Raw genomic sequence first — 21,022 nt, 5'->3', positions numbered from 1 at the left:
ACTGTGACCCACCATGACCCACCACCCACCATGAACCACTCTCATCCACTGTGATCTACTCTGACTCACCAAAATTCATCGTCATCAACTCTGACACATGCTCCACGGCCTCTTCTCTACTGACTAAAGTTTACACTTGTAATAAAACAAGACTGTGAAATTGTCACTAATCGGAGTTTGAATTTCTACGGTCAATCGCTCAAGAATCACTCTGTTACAATAACGGTGGATCTGACCTTTACGATATAAAATGGTATAGTGTTGTCAGTGAGGAAATTGAAGCACTTCGAGGTGGGGGGAAATTAGTGTGTGCCTAAAATATACTTGTACTAAGAGAATATTCTTGCAAGTGTTAATTTCTCAACGCATTCAAAAAAAAAAAAAACTTCTATTCGCAGGAAAATACTTGGCTGTACACTATAGAAAAGTTTATGATTTCTCAGTTCACAGTATTTTCCTCACAAAAGACTTCAAAAGTCAATTTTTCATAGCGTATAAAGGTGCTCGGGTACCCTCTGTGAGAGCATCTCCATAAAGTATGCTCATAATTGTAATTCCATGAGTTCGAACAATAGACACTAAAATTGATAAACCCAAACTACCTTCACCACGACTATAAATATCTGTCGTGGAAACTGATAATACTTCTACCCGATTTCTGCAACTCCTCATCTACAATCTGCTTGTTAAACTTAAGTCTGATAACGATTTTTCTCTGTCAGTTTTGAAATACTCAGTAAGAAGTAAAATGAAATGAAATGAAATCTTTAATTTTACGTCCCACGATTATGCCGGTTAGGCTAAACGAGATGGTGATGATGAGAAATGAGTGAAATGATGGAATGAAGAAAGTGGCGCGAGCCCACACGGCGCGAGTTGGGATCGAACCAGGGACCCCAAGCACCGGAAGTGAACGCTCTACCACTGAGCCACCGCATTTCATTTGACTTTGCATTTTGGCCGTGATGATTAGGCACACATAGTTACATTCAGGGACGGATTTAGGAGGGGTGAAAAGATGCACGTGCACCCCCCTTCATTGTAAATATGCACTATCTAAAATGAGAAGCTTGCTTAAAAGAAAACAGAGTTTTGCAAACTTACGTCTAGTTGGCGACCACACTTATAACCACCACACTAATATTAACACATTTTTTGCAAAAGTAATAGTTTGTCGATTGTCAAAAGGTTGAAGGAAAAGGATTCACCAAGCAAAACAATATAGCATTTGTCAAGTAGGGAAGAAAACAGAAACCAGGAGGAGAGAAGAATTTTTTTTCCTGCATAACACTTGCGATCCTCTTTAAAATTCATCCCTCCCTCCGTTCTATATATTGTCGTTGTCAGGTATAAAGAATATTGTGACATGTTACTTTGAAGTTTCAGTGTGATTGGTTATTTTGGTAGTTATTTTATATACCTTGGTTATTGGTGCACCTCCCTCAGACAATCCTGGATCCAGCCCTGGTTACATTCAATTTTTTATATAATAATTTTTATATTACAGTGATTCAAAAATGTATTTTTTTCCAGTAGTTAGCTCAGGAACGTAGCCAAGGGGGGGGGTCCAGGGGGTCCGGACCCCCCCCCCCTTCGAGACCAGAAATGAAAAATTAAGGAAAAATAAAACAAAATGAAATGACAAAAAGAAAAATCAGCGTTAAAAATTAAAAAGAATTACAGGAAGCTTTTGCTTACTCTTTCTTATGAGGAGATTTGTATTACTTGAAATATAGTGGCGAGGTAAGCGAGGTATTCTGGAAGAGTCAGGGAATTTGAAATTTCAAGAAAAGTTATGGGATTCTCAGAATTCCTGCTACTAGTCAGGGAGATTTCAAGCTTTCGAAAGCATAAGTGCCGTTCTGTAACAGCGTGGACATTTTTAATCATAACTTTTCGTCATCGCATCCTTGAAGTATCAAACATGTTATTTCAAGGACAATTTTCTGTTGCTCCTTTAACCTGTCATTTGGAACCGACAGTAGTTGAGGGAATAATAAAAACAAAAAATTATGTTGAAAGAAAGTTCTGTTAGCATTTAATTCAACAGAGAAAGGAACGCATATATTGTAAAACTAGTTGAATATACACATGCTTCGCACAGGGGCTGTATTTGGAAGTCAACGCCTGTGGGAGTATCACCATTGATCTCAGCAATCGCGAAAATTATGGATTTAATAGTAATATCGGTCATTTTGGACTTTTTTTTTTTACATGTCTCGGTATCCACCCCCCGCTGACTCCCGGCCCGCATACTTGCAAGTCATCGCTAATGGAAGTGTCATCATTGATTTCAGCGACCGCGAAAACTATGGATTTGACACTAATATCAGTCATTTTGGATTACTTTTATATGTCTTGGTATCTCACCCCCTCCGGTGACCCCCGGCCCGGAGCCGAATAGCATGAATTTGAAAGTTAATGCGACTGGAGTTTCACCATTGATTTCAGCGACCGCGAAAATATGAATTCGACACTAATAGCTCAAGTGGTAGAGCGTTGCCTTTGCATTCGGGAGGTCGTGGCTTCGAATCTCGCTGCCTACCATCCTGACTGAGGTTGTCCAGGGTTTCCCTCAGTCCTACCAGGCAAATGCCGGGATGGCACCTACTAAACAGGCCCTAGCCGATACCTTCCCAAATCCTTTCCATTGTTAATGTTGTTGGATATTCAATGTAAAATGGCCTCTGAGCTGTATCTGGTGGTTGTTAAATAAATAAATAAATATCGGTCATTTTCTACTACTTTTACATGTCCCGGTAAACGCCTCCCTGAGACCCCCCTGGTTCGAATTTCGACAAAAAGTTTAACTCTGGTCTGGAGCCTGGACCAAGTTATTCGTGACTAAAATTTGGTAACTCTCGGTCAATTTGTCTGGTTCCCAAGCCGGTTCCGGTAAACGCCCCCCTGAGACCTCACTGTTTCGAAATTAAAAAAAAACACTTCGCCTTGATCTGGGGCCTGGGCCAAGGCACCCCTGACCAAAATTTGGTAACTCGGTCCACTCGTCTGGTTCCAGGCCGCACACAGACAGACAGACAGACAAACACACAAACAAACATTTATTTTATTTATATTAGAAGATAGTTTACAAGACAGTATTCAGTATGTACTTTTTATAATAACTGAGGTCATAACGAAAGGAAAATTGTTATATTTGAATAAACAGAAGGACGTAAATATTGCAAAATCTTTTTCAATACTTTTTTTTTATTATTATTTCGCTCGAAATTTCTTCATAGTTTGTTATTAAAATACTTGCCAACATATCCTCATTTTATTGTCCTAACAAACCAATATATGTTGATAGTAAAGTAGTTTAGATTGATCGAGCTCCTGGGCCTTCAGAATTTCATGTCACCCCCCCCCCCTCCCGTTACGAAATCCTGGCTAAACGAACCAATATATGTTCCAGTAAAATAGTTTAGAGTGATCGAGCCCCTTTTGTGATGACCACAGTATTTCATGTCACGGACCCACCCCCCTTCACGAAATCCTGGTTACGTGCCTGGTTAGCTCCTCTAAAAACTCACAGGCCTCGAAAACCAAGTAGTAGTATACGTCCTATTGCTATTATTACAATTACAAATATCAATATCCAAAAGTGCCTGAAGTTCTTTTCTCACTTAGATGCTTCAGGTAAGTAGACAGAAACAAATGGAAAAGGAAGGGAAATGAAGGTTTTGAAAGTAAAACCCAGACAAATTTACCAGTCTTTAGAAGATACCGTCTATAATGCAGTGAGCAGAGTGAGTCGGTAGGTCAGACTGAGTCGGTGGGTCGCTGTGGGTCATGCTGGGTGGTGGGTTGCAGTGGGTCGCAGTGGGTCATGCTGGGTGGTGGGTTGCAGTGGGTCACGGTGGGTGGTGGGTCGCAGTGGGTTACGGTAGATGGTGGGTCACATGCTGTTGACCCAAGACCCACTGACCCACTCAGAAAACTAGACCCACTCCATCTCTGATGGTTACTAGTCTGCAATCATTAAAAGTGTTCTAAGATGGATAAAATGAGGTAGCACATATGAAAGAGGACTGACTACGTATTAATTTCTGATTAAAGTATTTGTGCATAGTATGGGAAAGCTGCATTTTATATTTACAAGTATAGTATTACCAGTGTGAAACCATTACAAGTGTTGTAGGACTCTAACTTAACCTAACCTACTCTACTAATCTAACGTAACACTCTGCTCTATTCTACTCAATTAACCTACTCCAGTAATATAACTTAACTATTCTTCTAACATAATCTAACTTATGCTACTCTACTAACCTAACCTACCTTACTCTACCTCCGCTGCTCTACTCTACTATACAGTAGCATACGTTGGTGCGTAATTTTCAATGAATAATCGTTTTATATCGCATCAATTTGGCAAGTACGTAATTATTCAAGTACGGACTAGGAAAATACAAGTGCATAATGTCTTAGACAATCATTTCAAGGGAGAAAAGTGAAAAACAAAATACTGTAAATGTAGGGTCTACATTTTAAATTTGACAGCCTACTGTCAAACTGTACGAAGAAAACTACCTACGTTCAACGTTCATTCTATAAGGATAGGCGACACTATTACACTAGTTAACAAATTTAAACTTTTTGTTTGTTACATGAGAAAAATCACCTGATCTTAAAGGAACTTTTTGCGCTGAATTCGAATATGCACTCGGTTTCTCTCCATCACGTACAGTTTTCCCGTAACAGAGGGATTTTCGGAAAATTTCCTCAAAAATTTCCCTTTTTAGATATTTTATTCCCCTAGCTCCTGTCCCCTTACATATAGTAACATAGAAATTATACCTAAGTATACCTTGATTTATATTTAATAAACCCTAAAAGTTTCGTAAAAATCGCTTTGTTCTTTCTAGAGAAATAAATATATTTGTATGTATACTGTGTGCACAGTTTAATGCACCTGATAGTAATGCTTTCAGATGTCCTGAGTTGGGGTAAAAACGATTTGCTTTATTACTACAAACACAGACATAAAAATGAATATTTACAATAGTCAACAACACACTTGTATTGCTCTCTGTAAATTAGAAACGTGTATAAAAATAGAATGTACTTCCAACGTATATTTTTTTTAAAACGTACAGTATATGTATATCTTAATACATATATATACAATTCTCCAAGTTTTTTCGTTTTGTTCGTGAAATGGTTATCAATATTTGTTATCAAATGTAACAGAATGCAAAAGAACTTTCACTTCCCGAGCCCCCTACCAACTGGGAAGATATATGGCCGAAAGACTCTGATGATGATCATGACCTTGATGAACCATCGACATCAACATGTACATCCAAGAATCCAACGTTCATCCCTGACTGTGTTCGCGAGCCACATTTCATCCGGCAATGTGAACTTAATGACCTAGTCCGTGATTTGCACCTGACAAAACAAGAGGCGGAACTTCTGGGATCAAGGCTCCAGCAGTGGAACTTATTGGATGCAGAAACGAACATATCAATGTACAGGAAAAGGCATGTTCAATTTTCAAGCTATTTCTCAATGCAAGATAATGTGTGCGTATGTACGGATATAAATGGGTTGATGGCGGAGCTAGGAATTCCTTACGTTCCAGAAGAATGGAAGTTATTTATCGACGTGTCAAAGGTCAGCGTTAAAGCTGTCCTTTTACATAATGGAAATAAAAAACCTTCTATACCACTTGCGCACTCAGTGAAGATTAAGGAATCCTATGACACCATGTCAACTTTGCTAAATCTTATAAATTACAAGGACCATTGTTGGCAAATATGTTGTGATCTCAAGGTAGTTGGTATTTTATTAGGACTGCAGTGCGGTTACACGAAGCAATGTTTTTTATGTTTATGGGATAGCCGAGCTGATGACAAACATTATGAAGTGAAGGAATGGGAACCTAGAGTGAATTACGTACCTGGAGAATGCAACGTCAAATACGCTCCTTTGGTAGATCCTAATAAGATATTACTACCGCCACTTCATATCAAGTTAGGACTTATGAAAAACTTTGTCAAAGCCATGGACCCATCTGGTGAAGATTTCAAGTATTTGCGAGATAAGTTCCCTAACCTGAGTGATGCTAAGATTTCAACGGGAGTGTTTATTGGTCCCCAAATTAGGAAATTAATGCTTGATGATAGCTTTGACAGCAAGTTAAACAGTGCTGAGCTAGCTGCCTGGACAGCATTTAAGTGTGTTGTGCGCAACTTTCTGGGCAATAACAAAGCTGAGAGTTACACAGAAATCGTACAGGACATGATACAGAAATACAAAGAGTTGGGTTGTAGAATGTCTTTAAAAATCCACTTTTTGCACTCCCACCTCAGCTTCTTTCCTGCTAACCTAGGTGCTCTCAGCGACGAACAGGGGAAAGATTCCACCAAGATATAATGGCAATGGAGAAAAGGTACCAGGGACGATGGGATCCTTCAATGATGGGGGACTATTGTTGGGGTCTTGTTAGGGAATGCAACATTTCTTACAAAAGAAGGAAGTAGTGTACGTTTTTGTAACCCAATGGAAGTTTCATATATTGTGATAGTTTAGATTGTCTTTTCATGACCTTTTGGTACATTTGTATTATTGTTTATTGTAAATTATCACACTTGTAAATTATATTGTATTATATTTTATATATGTGTTTGTGGTAATAAAGCAAAACGTTTTACCTCAACTTAAGAGATCTGAAAGCATTACTATAAGGTGCAATAAACATTAAACACAGTATACATACAAACTTATTTATTTCTCTAGAAAGAATAAAGCGATTATTACAAAACTTGGAGGGTTTGTTAAATATGAATCAAAGTATACTTAGGTATAATTTCTATGTTAGTATATGCAAGGGGACAAGATCTTGGGGTGTAAAATAAACGAAAAGGGAAATTTTTGAGGGATTTTCCCGAAAATCCCTCTGTTACGGGAAAATCGTACGTGATGGAGACAAACTGAGTACATATTCGAATTCAGCGCAAAAAGTTCCTTTGAGAACAGGTATTTCCTTTTATGTAACAAAACCTTTGTTAACTAGTGTTATTGCTGATTTGACGGTAACTCTTTACTTTGACAAGGAGGTGATGTCCTGTCACTGTTAGTATTATTCACAGATTGTCACTGGTTCCTTGCTGTTCCTAATTCACTCTGGAACTGTTTGTGCCTCAGTCACTTGAACTATTTGTGCCTTTGGTGCTGTCCCTTTAGGTCAGTAAGTACGCCAGAAATTTTTACTTAGGGGGGTGTTCAAAATAAAAGGGGGTGTGTGATCTCAGAATAGTGATATAATTTTTAAACAAACTCAAACAAGAAAACAGTATATTTTGTTACGCAACTATTACAATATTATTATTATTATTATTATTATTATTATTATTATTATTATTATTATTATTATTATTATTATTATTATTATTAATAATAATAATAATAATAATAATAATAATAATAATAATAATAATAATAATAATAATAACAATAATAATAATAATATCAACTCTTTGCAGTGGTAGGTTCAATAAAGTAAGTTCGCACATTTGAGCATTTAGTATTATTACTAAACTAAGTAATACAGTGAAACCTCTCAAAACGGACATCGGTGGAACCGATTATTTGTCCGTAAATGAGAGGTGTCTCTAAAAGGAAGGGTTCTCTCTCATAACACCACATCACACATATTTATGGCATGGAAAAATAAGAAAGTTTGTTCTCTTACGAAGATGTCCATTATTGAGAGATGCCCGTTAAGAAAGGTTTCACTGTGAGGAATTAACCCACTATTTTACCTAGTAATTACATGTGAATTGATTACATACGAATTATTGCAGTCTAATTATTTCGCAAAATTCTGCTATTATTTCGATTAATTTACCACAGCAAGTTTTAGTGGGTGATTTTTTTTTTAAATGTTAATTAGGAAAAAATTCCCTCGTCCCACGCTGAAATCACATTCGTTTAGTAATTAATACTGTACATAGTTCCAATTTCATTTAATTTAATATTCTAACCCTGTTGTTAACGTTAATTGTTGTAATATTATTTGATCTCTTAATCTCCGTTCCTGCCCCTTCCTGGCTACGTTATTGGCACTGAATATCTTTCATAAGAAAATTATTCATTGATTTAGTTGTTTTCCAGAAATCCATTTTTTTTCAATTTACAAACATGTTGTATCTTTCTGTTTTGTCTTCTTTAATATACCCTAATTTTAATAATCCCAGGGCATGCTCTTTTGTAAATAGTGGAAAAGTGACCAAAAATGGCCAAAAGCACACAAAAAAGTGACCAAAATCTCATCATGCCCGTTTTTTCCTTTGTAAATTTTTCCATCACCTCTCTCTTTGTTTGTTCTTTGGTTTCTTCTTTACTTCTTTTCGAGCTTCCTCCTTTCTTAGGTTTTCAAAGTATGCTTTGTAGTTACGGTAAGCAGACTTAGCAGATGTAAAAAGCTTCTGAGTAAGTGGAACCAGTACTGGCCTATTTCCGAATTTCTTCATCCCAGACATTATATTTAACTTCGCATTAAGAGTACTCAAAAACGTGAAATATTCAAATTCATCACCTACTCTTAAGAAGAACATACAAGAAGCATGACACAAGACGAACATGATGAACCACACAAACACACTCACACAACGTTGAACGGAGCGTTAATTATTACGAGAGAAAACTAAAAGATTATTATGATAGAAGAAAATAGACACAGAAGGGTTCTCAACCCCACCTTGAGAGCTTAAGCATTGACCAACCGTCCACTGTGCTTTAGAAAGAATAAAAGCTGAAGTGAGCACGGGCGCCGGAACCGGGGGCAAGGGGGCAGTTGCCCCTCCTGAAATTTTCAAAGGGGGCAAGATACCCTTTTTGCCTCCTCACTTTCAGACTGTAGAAACATCACACAACACTGATTATATGAACTAAATTTTGCTTTTTATAGTAATGTGGAAAAAATTATCTATTCCAGATTCATCTTTCTCTTTGAAACAAGAGACCGGGCGCGTTTTCTGCCCCCATGTTAGACAGAAAAAGTTAGGAAAAAGAATTGAAAATTCTCTTTATTTCCATTGGTGTACATTCTGAAAACACTGTAAATTCTTCAAAAATTGGTGTTTAAGTAATCGTAAGTCTGCAATATGAAACGAGTCGTCGAGCGAGATTTTAAAGTTTTAAAAATATAACAGTTTAAATGAGTAACAGGACATTTAGGAACTAAATACATTTTCCATAAGGTTAAATTAATGTTCTTACAAACAATATGCAGAGTGCAGTAAGATTTATAATGAGGAGGAAAAAGTGTAAGGTAGGATTAATAATTCAGAGCATATGCGAACTCTATTGTCGTTCCGTTCGTTTAATTCTTTCACTGCCATTTTTTTCGGAGTGAAAAACATTAATATATGGCTATTTTAAGTTGTTTTCAAATGTATAAATATATATAGAAAACATTTTCCACCGTTTCGTTTTTCGATGTGGGAAGGGAGGGACATTATGTATCCCTCTGATATTTTTAAGTGGGACCTTTATGTTCCAGTGGTATTGACATGAATGATTATCTTCTATTTTCAATTATGAAATGTATATTGTCAGAAAAACAATTGAGTCGTATTTATGATTACAAATATTTTACATTTCGGAATCCTTTTCCAAATTACAGTACATGCAACCACTTCTTTATCACTAGTACATTGTTCCTCACTTTCATCTGTTCCATTATCACTTTCATTGTTCACGTTCACTTCCACTACTGTCTATTGGATAATATTAATAAGAATTCTGTGAACCATTAGCGGGCTTCTCTTTACCAGTGGAACATCGATTAATAGCAATAAAATGTGGTAAATTACAGGGGTTCTCTGAGAATGTATCATGGGACACATATATCCCAGTGGTAGTGAAAGGGTTCAGATATGAGTGCAGAAACAGAACCTCTATTTCAGATCTCCTTTCAGACCAAGTTTGTAAACAAGAATAAGACAGACAGTCACTGCTTATAATAACTAGTAGTGTTAGATATTTAGCTCGCAGTGGTCAAGCAATCAGTGGACATTTGCATAGTACGGGTAATTTGATGTCACTCCTGGATGAAAGAAAAATGGATGTGTCTGTTCTCAACCAATGGATTAATCGACAGGATAACTGGCTGGCTTCCGTATTATACTACACTGATTGAAAGAATTTTAAAGATTATGGGACATGCAATATAGAGAGACTTGGTAGCATAAGTTAAAGAGTCTCCATTTTATGCAATCATAGTCGACTCCACGACTGGTATTTCAAAGAAAGAACAGTTGTATCTGTGTGCGCTGTATTGACTCTGATTCATGAAACCCAACAAAATATTTATGGAAATGATCACCCCACATGGCACAAAATCGGAAACAGAATTCACGATCCAAGATATTCTAACGATACTTAACCTGAATGCAGAAAATATACGCGAACAGTGTCATGATGGTGCAGCTATCATGTCAGGACGAGTGAGTGGTGTGCAGAAGATAACTTCGACTCAACATCCGAAAGCTGTATACATTCATTGCAGTACTCATGCATTAGATCTTCCATTGCAAGAAGTAGCACGAAAATGCGAACCTTTGTGTGACGTGCAGGCCATGGTGAAAGACGTTTGAAACATCAACCTGGATTCTGCAAAACGATAGACAATATACGCACGCCGACATTGTTCTTGAACTCTGTAAAACTATCAACAAAAGTAATCCTAAACATTTATTGCCTGTTTGTCCTACTCGCTGGTGTGTTAGGCGAAAATCTCTAATCAGATTTCAATCTACTACAAACGAATTCAAATCACGTTCGAAAAGAATCACCAGTAATACAAATGGTGATTATCAAAAAGTTATTCTAAAAGGACATTTGAAAAGAATGAACAAATTCGGAATGATATTTTTTCTGATAGTTAGTATACGTGCTTTTGTACCTTGCGTACAACTGGCGAAAGTGCTTCAAAATTCTGAAGCTTCTGCTTCTGGAGCTAAAAGAGCAGCAACACTCTGAGAAACGAACGGACAGTGCATTTGAAACCATCTATAAGGAAGCAAAGGAAAATGCAGACATACTACACTTAAAATTGCCCACTTCATCAAGATCAAAGAGAACAGCAATTAGGTTGGCAGAGACTGATAATCCTTCTTAGCAGCTACCCTAGAACCTGTATCAGATCTACGAAAAGTGTACTTCGAAATCATTGACTCTTTGTTAAATAAAGGTGTCGTTTCAATCAGCCAGGCCTCAAACAACTCATAAAACTCTAGAAGATACTTTCTGGAGGAGCTATATGTGCTGGTGGGCCTCTCTCAAGAGAATATTTCAAGCAGGAATTGGGAGTTCACTTGTCGAATTTTAACCTGGATAGATTATGAGCTCAGCTCAGGCTGCTTCCATCCACTTTGATGACGACTGAGTCGCCGATGACCATCAGAATATTAAAAACTATTAGTGCTGAAACCCCAACTGTTCGCAGTCTTCTCGACCAAGTTGTTCGTCTAGTGACTTTCGTTCTTACTATGCCAGCTTCTTGAGCATTTGCGAAAGATCATTCAGCTATTTGCGTACAGGGGCGTCATTTAGGGAAGGCAGGGAGGGGTATTTGCCCCCCATGAGTAAGATTTATATAGATTTTATCAATATAATAGTACTAAGTCAGTGAAAAACGCGAAATTTTACATATATCAAGGGGTCTTGCCCCCCCAAGCCAAATCTGAAATGATGTTACTGTTTGCGTAGTATAAAGACATTTGAGGACGTCCATGACGCAGGAAAGATTGGCTCATCTCCTGTTGTTGCATATGTGTAGCGACCAGATTTAAACATCATGGAAAGAGAATTCATATCAAAGACCAGCGAAAGAAAAGATATTATTGGTCAATTTTGAAAAGAAATAAATGTAGAATTATGTAAGTGAAAATATTATGCGTATTATAACCAATTATTTAAATTACAAAATAGCACTTAAAATTCAATATAAACTTGAATTATTTCTTATTAATTGTGTCGTACTTTATTAGTGTGAAGTGAAATGAATTTAATGACATTTGGAGGAGAGGTGAATGTAATAACAAACTGGATATACTGAAGTAAGTGTAGTAAAAAAAAATACAAATAACTCTGGATAATTAGTGTAATTGAATTTTCTATATAAATTTTATGAACTCTTTAGTGAAAATTCCATTTTTCCATTTCTGGCACGAAGTCAAGTAGGTAGAAAAAAATATTTTTTCTTTTTTTACTTAATTATATAGCCTGTTTTATAAGGTACAAGTTACTTTCTACTACAAGGTGCTACAAAGTTTGTAATTCTAAATAGCAATTTCTAATACTACAGTGTACTGAAACACCAGAACTGGATTTATAAAAATATAATTTTAATTTCCTCATTTCCAAGTGATTTAAGTAGCTTTAAGATTCTTTAATAGTGTCCGTGTGACCATGTCCAATACAGTTAAAAATATGTACCAGTATATAAAATAGTAAAATTTGTACTTACAAACAGTCATTGTGAGCAGTACAAATTTTACAATTTTATATGTTTTTAATCTTGATTTCAGTCGTTGAAAATTTCTGTACCAGACCAAAATCCAAAACAAACTGACACGGGATTAATTAATCTAAAGATGTAGACTAAGATGCCTCTAATAGATGGAAATTTCACTCTCACGAAACTGTTTACAGCTTCATTATATTATTATTATTATTATTATTATTATTATTATTATTATTATTATTATTATTATTATTATTATTATTATTATTATTATTATTATTATTAACCAATCAAATCTAATTATTGTTACATTACAAACATATATTCGTATTATCTTACTTATGTTACATTCCCGCGTCTATTTTCTAGACAGCAGGTTGCCTCCCCAGCTGAAAAATACTTCCGACGCCACTGGAAGTGAGAATAAAGCTGACTGTTTCACATGTGGCAGCAAGTTCTGAAGTTTTCAGAAGAGGTAATGAGTAACAAATTTCTGTCTTTTTCCATTTGTTTTTATATTTTTCTTAGGAAACTGCCAATGCAAAACATAAATCACACGGAAAAGTCACTTTACCCCTCAAAAAAAGTAACTTTTAGTGACAAATTTGAAAAAAAGTAACTTTTAGTGACCAACTTGAAAAAAAAGTAAATTTTAGTTAAAAAAGAGTAACTCGCTATGAGCCGTGTTCCGCTCAATGAATTTACGTGAATAAAAATATACTTTACAAAAAATAAGCTAGCGCCAAATGCGTTTCTGCATAACACTAGACTCAGTCTAAAAAATATATAATTTTTACTTTGATCGATCTCTTCATGTCTAAAAACGTCTTGACTACACCCTTGTAACTCCCGTCCGTTGATACACCACTTGCAGAGCAGGCTCGAAACCAGCCACAGAGCTTTGGGGTCCATGAATATGTTAGGAGGGGTCAAGTCATTAAAAATTCTCTTATAAATATCTAAATTGTGCATTTTGTATTGAGCTCTGGACTGGACATGAAAAATTTAGGGAGGGCCAGGCCCTCTTTGGCCCCCTTCTGGTTGCGAGCCTGTTCCAGAGTAGCACTTACCAACTGAATCTGGTGTAGGCTTATTACTATATTGTAGAGACCTGCACAGGCCGGGCCTGGCCTGCGGGCCGGGCTTGGGCGGGCCTACTCCGTTATTTCTTTGGGCAGGGCCGGGCCTGGGCGGGCCGACACTGTTATTTCTTTGGGCCGGAGCGGGCTTGGGCTGGCAGACACTGATTTCTCTTGAGGTCGGGTCGGGCTGGGGCCGATCAATTGCAATTCTTTAATAATTATTGACTTTTGTTAAACGATAATTGGAATAAAGCCAAACGTTGAAGAAGTGTGTCCGTGAAAAATGTTACAATGAATGCAATAGCTATTTACAGTTTGTGTTGCTTAGCGGCTCCACTTTCACTATAGAGGATTGCAGGCATTATGCGGTAAATTGAGCTCCGACCTTGACCTTCACTGAACTCAAAATATAAAAAGAAGGAGTGGGAATGTTTTGCCTATCGCTAAACAATATTGCCATCTTCACTTTATGCTAAAAATCAATTAAGTTAGATTTTTGTTACAGGGAATGGAGTTTTTGTTCTCTCGATGACAGGCAAAGTTCTAGGAGGCAATGGTACCATTCGGGAGGCAAGCGTCAGGTTGTGAACCAAAGTTTAGAAAATGTTTCTGAGGGTTAGGTCAAATTTAATACTAAATTTTGAGAAAGATTGGGGCTCGAGCTAATTTTTTAAAAAATTTATCGGGCCGGAATCGGGCCCAAAACTTTTAAAATTTATCGGGCCCAGGCCGGGCTTGGGCCAAGAATTTTGAAAACTTATCGGGCCGGGCCGGGCCTAGGTACGTTCGGGCTGGATTGGGCTCAGGCCGAAAAATTCGGCCCGTGCAGGTCTCTACTATATTGTCACATTTTTCCTTATTGAGGAGGAGGTAGGTGAATGACCGCTCAAGACGTTGCCAATTTCAGTAATCTGCATCTGTGCATCAATTTCTTTTCTCGGAAACGACCGCGGAGCCCAGGACGGTAGGTATCAGCGGTCTGTTTTGTCAATTGTTTCTATCGAAACACCGCCCGAAACAATGAGGTCATGTGGTTCTCGAAGCCGTACATGAGAACGAGGTCGCTTCGTATTTTGAGGTGAAATAAATAAATAAGAATATTATCTTCTTTCCTAAACGCTAAACCTTTTTTAACTTGATGTAATAAATAACCTATATGATACTGATTGATACAATTGGATTTGGGGGAGTATTCCTTTTTCATCCAGGGGTGTGTGTAAAGAAATTTGGAGGGGTGTTAGGGGGGTGTTGGGGGGGTGTAGATTACTTCCTGCTTTAGGTGGTATATAATCCACTTTTTACACGCAACTTTATTGATTAAAAAAAAAGGCGAAGGGAGTTAGAAGTCCCGTAGGGCTCGCTTTGTTCCACCTTTATCCCCATGATAATACCACGTGACATTACATCACGATCGGGTCGAGTAACTTCAATCTGATTCCTAAACTGCTTCGGGAACCAGGTCAGATGAATCAGTTCCTGTCACTGCCTTGCTTAAAGTAAAGACTTGCCGATTTGACTTATATAACAACATCAGATTGTGTCCAAATTATTCCGTGGTTTTTGAATGCCAAACATTTCTTGGATACAATCCGAGGTGCACTCACGGGGGTTCCACTGAGTCCGGACCAGGCCCGCATCCAAGGGTGCCTAGGGGGGCCGGGCCCCCCTAAATTTTTACTGTCCCCCCTAAAATTTTCACGGTAGGCTTGCAAATGAACTATAATATGGTGATGAACTATTATATGGTTGGATCGGGCCTCCCTACATTTTTGGGCTGGCTACGGTCCTGGTTCGGACCCCCAAAACTTCCTAACTCAACATACATTTGGGGGCGCGGTGACTCAGTGGTAGAGCGTTCACTTCCGGTGCTTGGGGTCCCTGGTTCGATCCCAGCTCACACCGTGTGGACTTTGTAGTGGACAAACACCATGCTCGTGGGTTTTCTCGGGGTTCTCCCGTTTCCTCCCACTTTCATCATTCCACCATTTCACTCATTTCTCATTATCACCGTCTCCTTTAGCCTAACCGGCATAACCGTGGGACGTTAAACTTAAAGATTTCAATTCATTTTTTCAACATACATTTGTACACATTGTTAACAAAACTATACTTGTTTGACAGGAAAATTATTAATGTAGCATGAACACTTGATTTTACACTTCATTTGTGTTTTTCTTTGTGTTTTTCTCTTATAAAAACAATCTAGTTCTACCATTTTTTTTGAAAATATAGATAGAAGTATTTTACAATTACTTATCGGGTACAGAATAATATCCGTTAAATACTACGTAGACGTAAGGGCTTCTAGTATTGGACTCCGAGCTTTATAAAAAAATCTGGGTGCGCGCCTGGCTATAGCGATGAAATTGTTAGAACCAACGACAATGATGTTAGGAAATTGAATAAGCAACTGTTTCCAAGGTAAGCAGAGGCGGATCCAGAGGGGGGCGATCGGTGCGATCGCCCCCCCCCTCAGAAGAGGAAACTTTCTTATTTTATATACATAAATAAAACCCATCCCAAAGTTTGGAGCCCTTAAAAGTAGCAGTATGACAACCCATCGCCCCCCCAGAAATCGGTCCTGGATCCGCCCCTGAAGGTAAGTAAGGGTTTTGCAAAAGCGTGGTGACAACTAGGGTGGCCAAAAACAAGTATTTCCGTAAGCTTTACGTTTTACTTTTCGTTCTTTACTTTACATCCCAAAAGTCCAAGGAAATTATACGTATTTCGTACGAGTTCAATCGAACTTATTCGGTCGGGACAGACCTGTATCCACGCCCCCCCCTAAACTTTGGCTCTCCTCCCCTAAAAGTTTCACGGTAGGCTTGCAAATAAACTATAATATGCTGATGAAGTACAAAAATGATTGGGGCGGCCCCCTCTTACTTCTACTGGGCCCCCCTAAATTTTTGAGCTGGCTACGGGTCTGGGTCGGAATCAAACTTTGGAATCGTGGTAGACCTTGATCTGAGGAACCAGGAGTCAGCGCATTTCAAAGAGAGGTACTCTGCTCATAACCCTATTCCTAAGCTCACACCTTGTCCACTTTTTACCATTCTAATCTGTTTTCTGTACATTTTTAAGTCTCATGTTTTATTTATGAACTCCAAGGCATAGATCGCAGCACCAATTAAAAATCCCACACCAGGGTTTGTCTGCTCATGTCCTCAAATTTCCCCTTGTACTAAGTTTAACTGAGGTTTTTGGACTATAGTACTGCGCCGAGTCGTGAAAGTTTGAGCTCTAAACCAATCATAGAAATATTTTACTTGAGCGTCGATATATCGGAAAACTTCGGTACAATTCGTGAAGCCGCTTCCCGAGCGCACACTTGGAGAAACGTCAAACAGCTGAAATTCACCAACAATGTTGCCAAACTTTGAAGACATAGTAAATGAGTATTTAAAATAAAAAGCACTTAAAAATTACCAACAATTATTCTAAAACGGTAACAATAACACGGATAGTAACAATGAACATATAACGCAATAAAGAAACAATTAACAAAATGGAACTTGTCGCCAATCCGACAACACTGTACTTTCGGGAGATATCACAGGCGACACTGACAAAATTTGATGGGTGGGGGTTGACGAGCGGAACACCCTCGCGTTCTATTGGGTGGTGAAATCGGTAGATCTAGGTGCAAATACTATAATGACTCGGTGCAAATACTATAACAATTGTTACAATTCCCGATATGCACAATATTGAACATTATAAATCGCCAAAAAAATCATTTTTTTCTCTCTGAAAAATCTGACGATCCTAGTTTTGACGCAAATTGTATCATCGAAATGTTATGAGAGAGCGGAGAATTAACCTTTAAACCAGGAAACAATTAGAAACTTCTATTAAGATGTATAAATCATACAACAACGATGTTTTAATCGAGGGCGTAATCTGAATAGGGGAAGATATTAGAGATCGGAACAATTGGGAGAGTTTGAACTTATATATTATACCTGTATTTTAGTGGGTACATTTCAGAAAAGTTTGATGAATGATTCATTATGGATTTTGGAGAGATGGGAACCCTTGAGGTGGATAAAAAATTAGTAAGGGGTGGATAAGATACTACAAATAAAATCGTTTATCAGTCGATGCATTCAGTGTGATACAATCCTGGCAGAGTTCAAGGAAAACGTGTGGTACAGAATGCATATAGGGTGATGTGAGGCAATGTTAGACACTTATGGATATAGAAAAGTACCAGGCCCGTATCCAGGGGGGTCAAGGGGGCCCTCTAAATTTTTGCCGACCCCCTTAAAAATTTCACGGCAGGCTTGCAAATGAACGGCGATGAACTATAATACGGCAATAAACTATACTATGGTTGTATCGGTTCCCCTAACTTCAGCCGGGTCCCTCCTAACTTCAGCCGGGTCCCCCCTACATTTTTGGGCTGGCTACAGGCCTGAAAAGTACTATAAAAATCCATTAGACACATTGGACTGAAACTTTACTCAAAACTTATACATAGCTTCGACAACATAATAAAACCATTAACTCATAAAAAGTCTTACTGTTAGTATTATTTTTAAATGATAAAGGCAGGTCTACAATTGCTTGGCGCTTGTTTCCCTACACTATGGAGCAAACAGCGACAGATATGCTCATTACTAATTATTTATTTAACAACGGTTTCTCGACGTGAGCTCATGTGGTTCGGATTCCACGTTAAACTGTAGGTCCACGTCTCGTGTAGCCTCACAGCTGGAAGAGACTGAACTTAAAATCAACTCAATACTGACCGCACAATATCAACACAAATGGGAAATATCGGAGTCGAATCCCGATGTTTCCAAAACGTTTAAGAGCTCGGTCGTAGTTAAGCAGTTAACGTACCCGCCTTTGGCATGGGAGGCCAGGGTTCGATTCTCGGCGGGAGCTCTTGTGGTTCGGATCCCACGTTAATCAGCAGGTCCGGTCTCATATAGCCTCACTGTTGAAAGGGACATTAAACTTAAAATCAAGTCAACTCCAAAACTCATGACGAGAATATTTACCTTGGCGTGTAGGAAATTTAATGGTGTAGGATCTCGAGCCCCTTCCCTGCAGTTAGTGACTGCGGAACACCTATCTATTAGATTATTAACAGTAATACTTTCAAAAATCGTCGCTCTTTGCTCCGAGACCAACACAATTTTTCTTTCCTTTGTTACTGGCAACACTTCGGTCAGCCTGTTAATAGGTTGCTACTAAATAATAAAACAACGATATACATATCAGTATCTGATCATATTTATATAATATGCTACGATCCCATTGTATCAAAATTTGAAATTTTAAGAGCATGAAAATTACATTCCTTGAATAAAACTTACAGATGTTTTCTGTTGTTTTTGCAAGTGCATATCAGTTCCTGTGAAGGACAACGTCTGCTGTCAAACAAAGCAAGGACACCTGCATCACATGATCCAATCCGTGTCACACTGCGCCAAATAGTGATTTCACAAATAAAGAATTAATGACGTTTTGGCGCTCGTTGCCCCACGTCAGTACACATCACTTGAATTGCTGATATTTCTGCCCATTATTCCTTTGCCTGCTTGCTATAAGCCCCAATGGAGCGGATGTAAGATTCGTTATTTGTCATAAGAATAGCTGTAAGAAACAGGATAAGACGGGTGGAAATCATTATATTAACATTTTGTATTTTAATCTTGTGAGCGTCTTTAGCGTTGCTTTCTGTTTATCTTGCGCTGTTATGTAACCCCTATAACATAGAAGCAATATGGGTTGCATAAGGCAAGGCGTTCTTAGACTTGATTTTGAGTTTAGCGTTCCTATCAGCAATGATGTTATAGGAGACGTGGATCTCAGCTTAGCGTGGGATCCGAACTTCACAAGCCCCCGCCGGGAATCAGACCCAGGTCTCCCAAGATAAAGGCGCGTACGTTAACCATTTAGCCACGAAGGAGCTCAAGGCATTCTTAGAAATAACTAGAGAATAAACTTGCGTAACGTTTCATCTCCTGGACCCTCCCCTCCGAGTCAAAAAAATTAGAAATGGCTTCGTACGTGATTATACCTAGTTAATATATATCTGTTATCACATTTTGTGACCCTCTGTAGGTGGCTCTTTTTTATACGTAAAGCTCATGACACACACACACACACACACATGCCATTATTTTACTATTATTAAAAGGACACATTTATCCAAATAAACAATTTAAAATTTCAGATGATGAAGTTATATATAATCACAGAGGACGTTAGCTCCCCTGGACACCTCCTAGCTACGAACCTGGAACAAAGGTAGGATTTTTTTTAAAGTACACTTTAGCGTTCACATAGAAACAAAAATATTTCTGATACTAAAATCTACGAACAAATTCGATTTTTCAAATACTAAATATCGACTTCATAATGGTCTCAATATATATATTTTTTCTAATCATATTTATTACCAAGACTGTATATGAAGAATGTAGAATGTCATATTTAATACCAGGAGACATGTAAAATGCAGGAGCAAATTTTGATGATATGGAAATTTCCTGCATAAAGGATATGGTTTCGTGGTTGAACTCTGCCTTCAGTATTGAGCAGAAAGAGCAGCATTCGAGTCAGGAATACTTCGTCACATTTTGATTTAGATACTTTTGCAACTCTTTGAGAGTAGTCATACTTATTCCAATGTTGGGCCGAAGCAAAGAGGATGAGGATGAGGAAGGGTGCGGAGGATGAGGAAGGATGAACCAAAGAGAGGGCGCTCCGTTCCACCAAGCGAGAAGCATCACTATTCATTTCATATCGAATGTCCATCCAAATCTACGGACTTGCAGAACGTTCTCTAACTGCTTTGTGCCAACGTGGAACCTTATGGTATAACGGCTTGCGCAATAAATATATTTTGGCGGTTGGAAAATTTCGCCTTTTAACCTTTTGGAGATTGTATTCTAAAAGGAACAACGATGTCTGCGTTTTGAATCTATTTATGTCTAATGTTTTGTGATTTATTTGATAGATTCTTTTTTCTTTATCAGGAAAAAAACTTCGCGGAGACTCAGTCCGACGCAAGAAAGCTTCCAACTTTTAAAACCATTGCTCTTCTCTGACCAAGCGCTCTAGAGACTGGGGAGTGAAAGCTAATGCTAAAATCCGCAAAAATAAGTGAATGTTACTCTAGAACTGCTATAACAGTCTCTACCATGGCTCCTATATCTTCATTACTGACCGTTGGCTATAACAACCCATGATTTATCTTACTTCACGAGAAGGCCGCCCAGCCAGGCGCTATGGAAAACTTAACAGCCAGCTACGGGGAAATTTATTCCAACGCCGGGAAAATGTGGACGCTTAGAGGCGCTGCTGGCGGTGGGAGTCAGGATGGACGCTTAGAGAGGAGGGAAGGGGTGGTGAGTGGGTTGGGTTGGGTTGGAGGGAAAATAGAGAATAACAACTAGAAATGCGCGATGCAGCTTTTATATGCTTTCCACTGGAAACCGCCAGC

Source organism: Thermobia domestica, chromosome 16 (assembly GCF_964235325.1).
Source record: "Thermobia domestica chromosome 16, izTheDome1.hap1.1, whole genome shotgun sequence".
Lineage (NCBI taxonomy): Eukaryota > Metazoa > Arthropoda > Insecta > Zygentoma > Lepismatidae > Thermobia > Thermobia domestica.
This window is presented reverse-complemented; position numbering follows the sequence as displayed.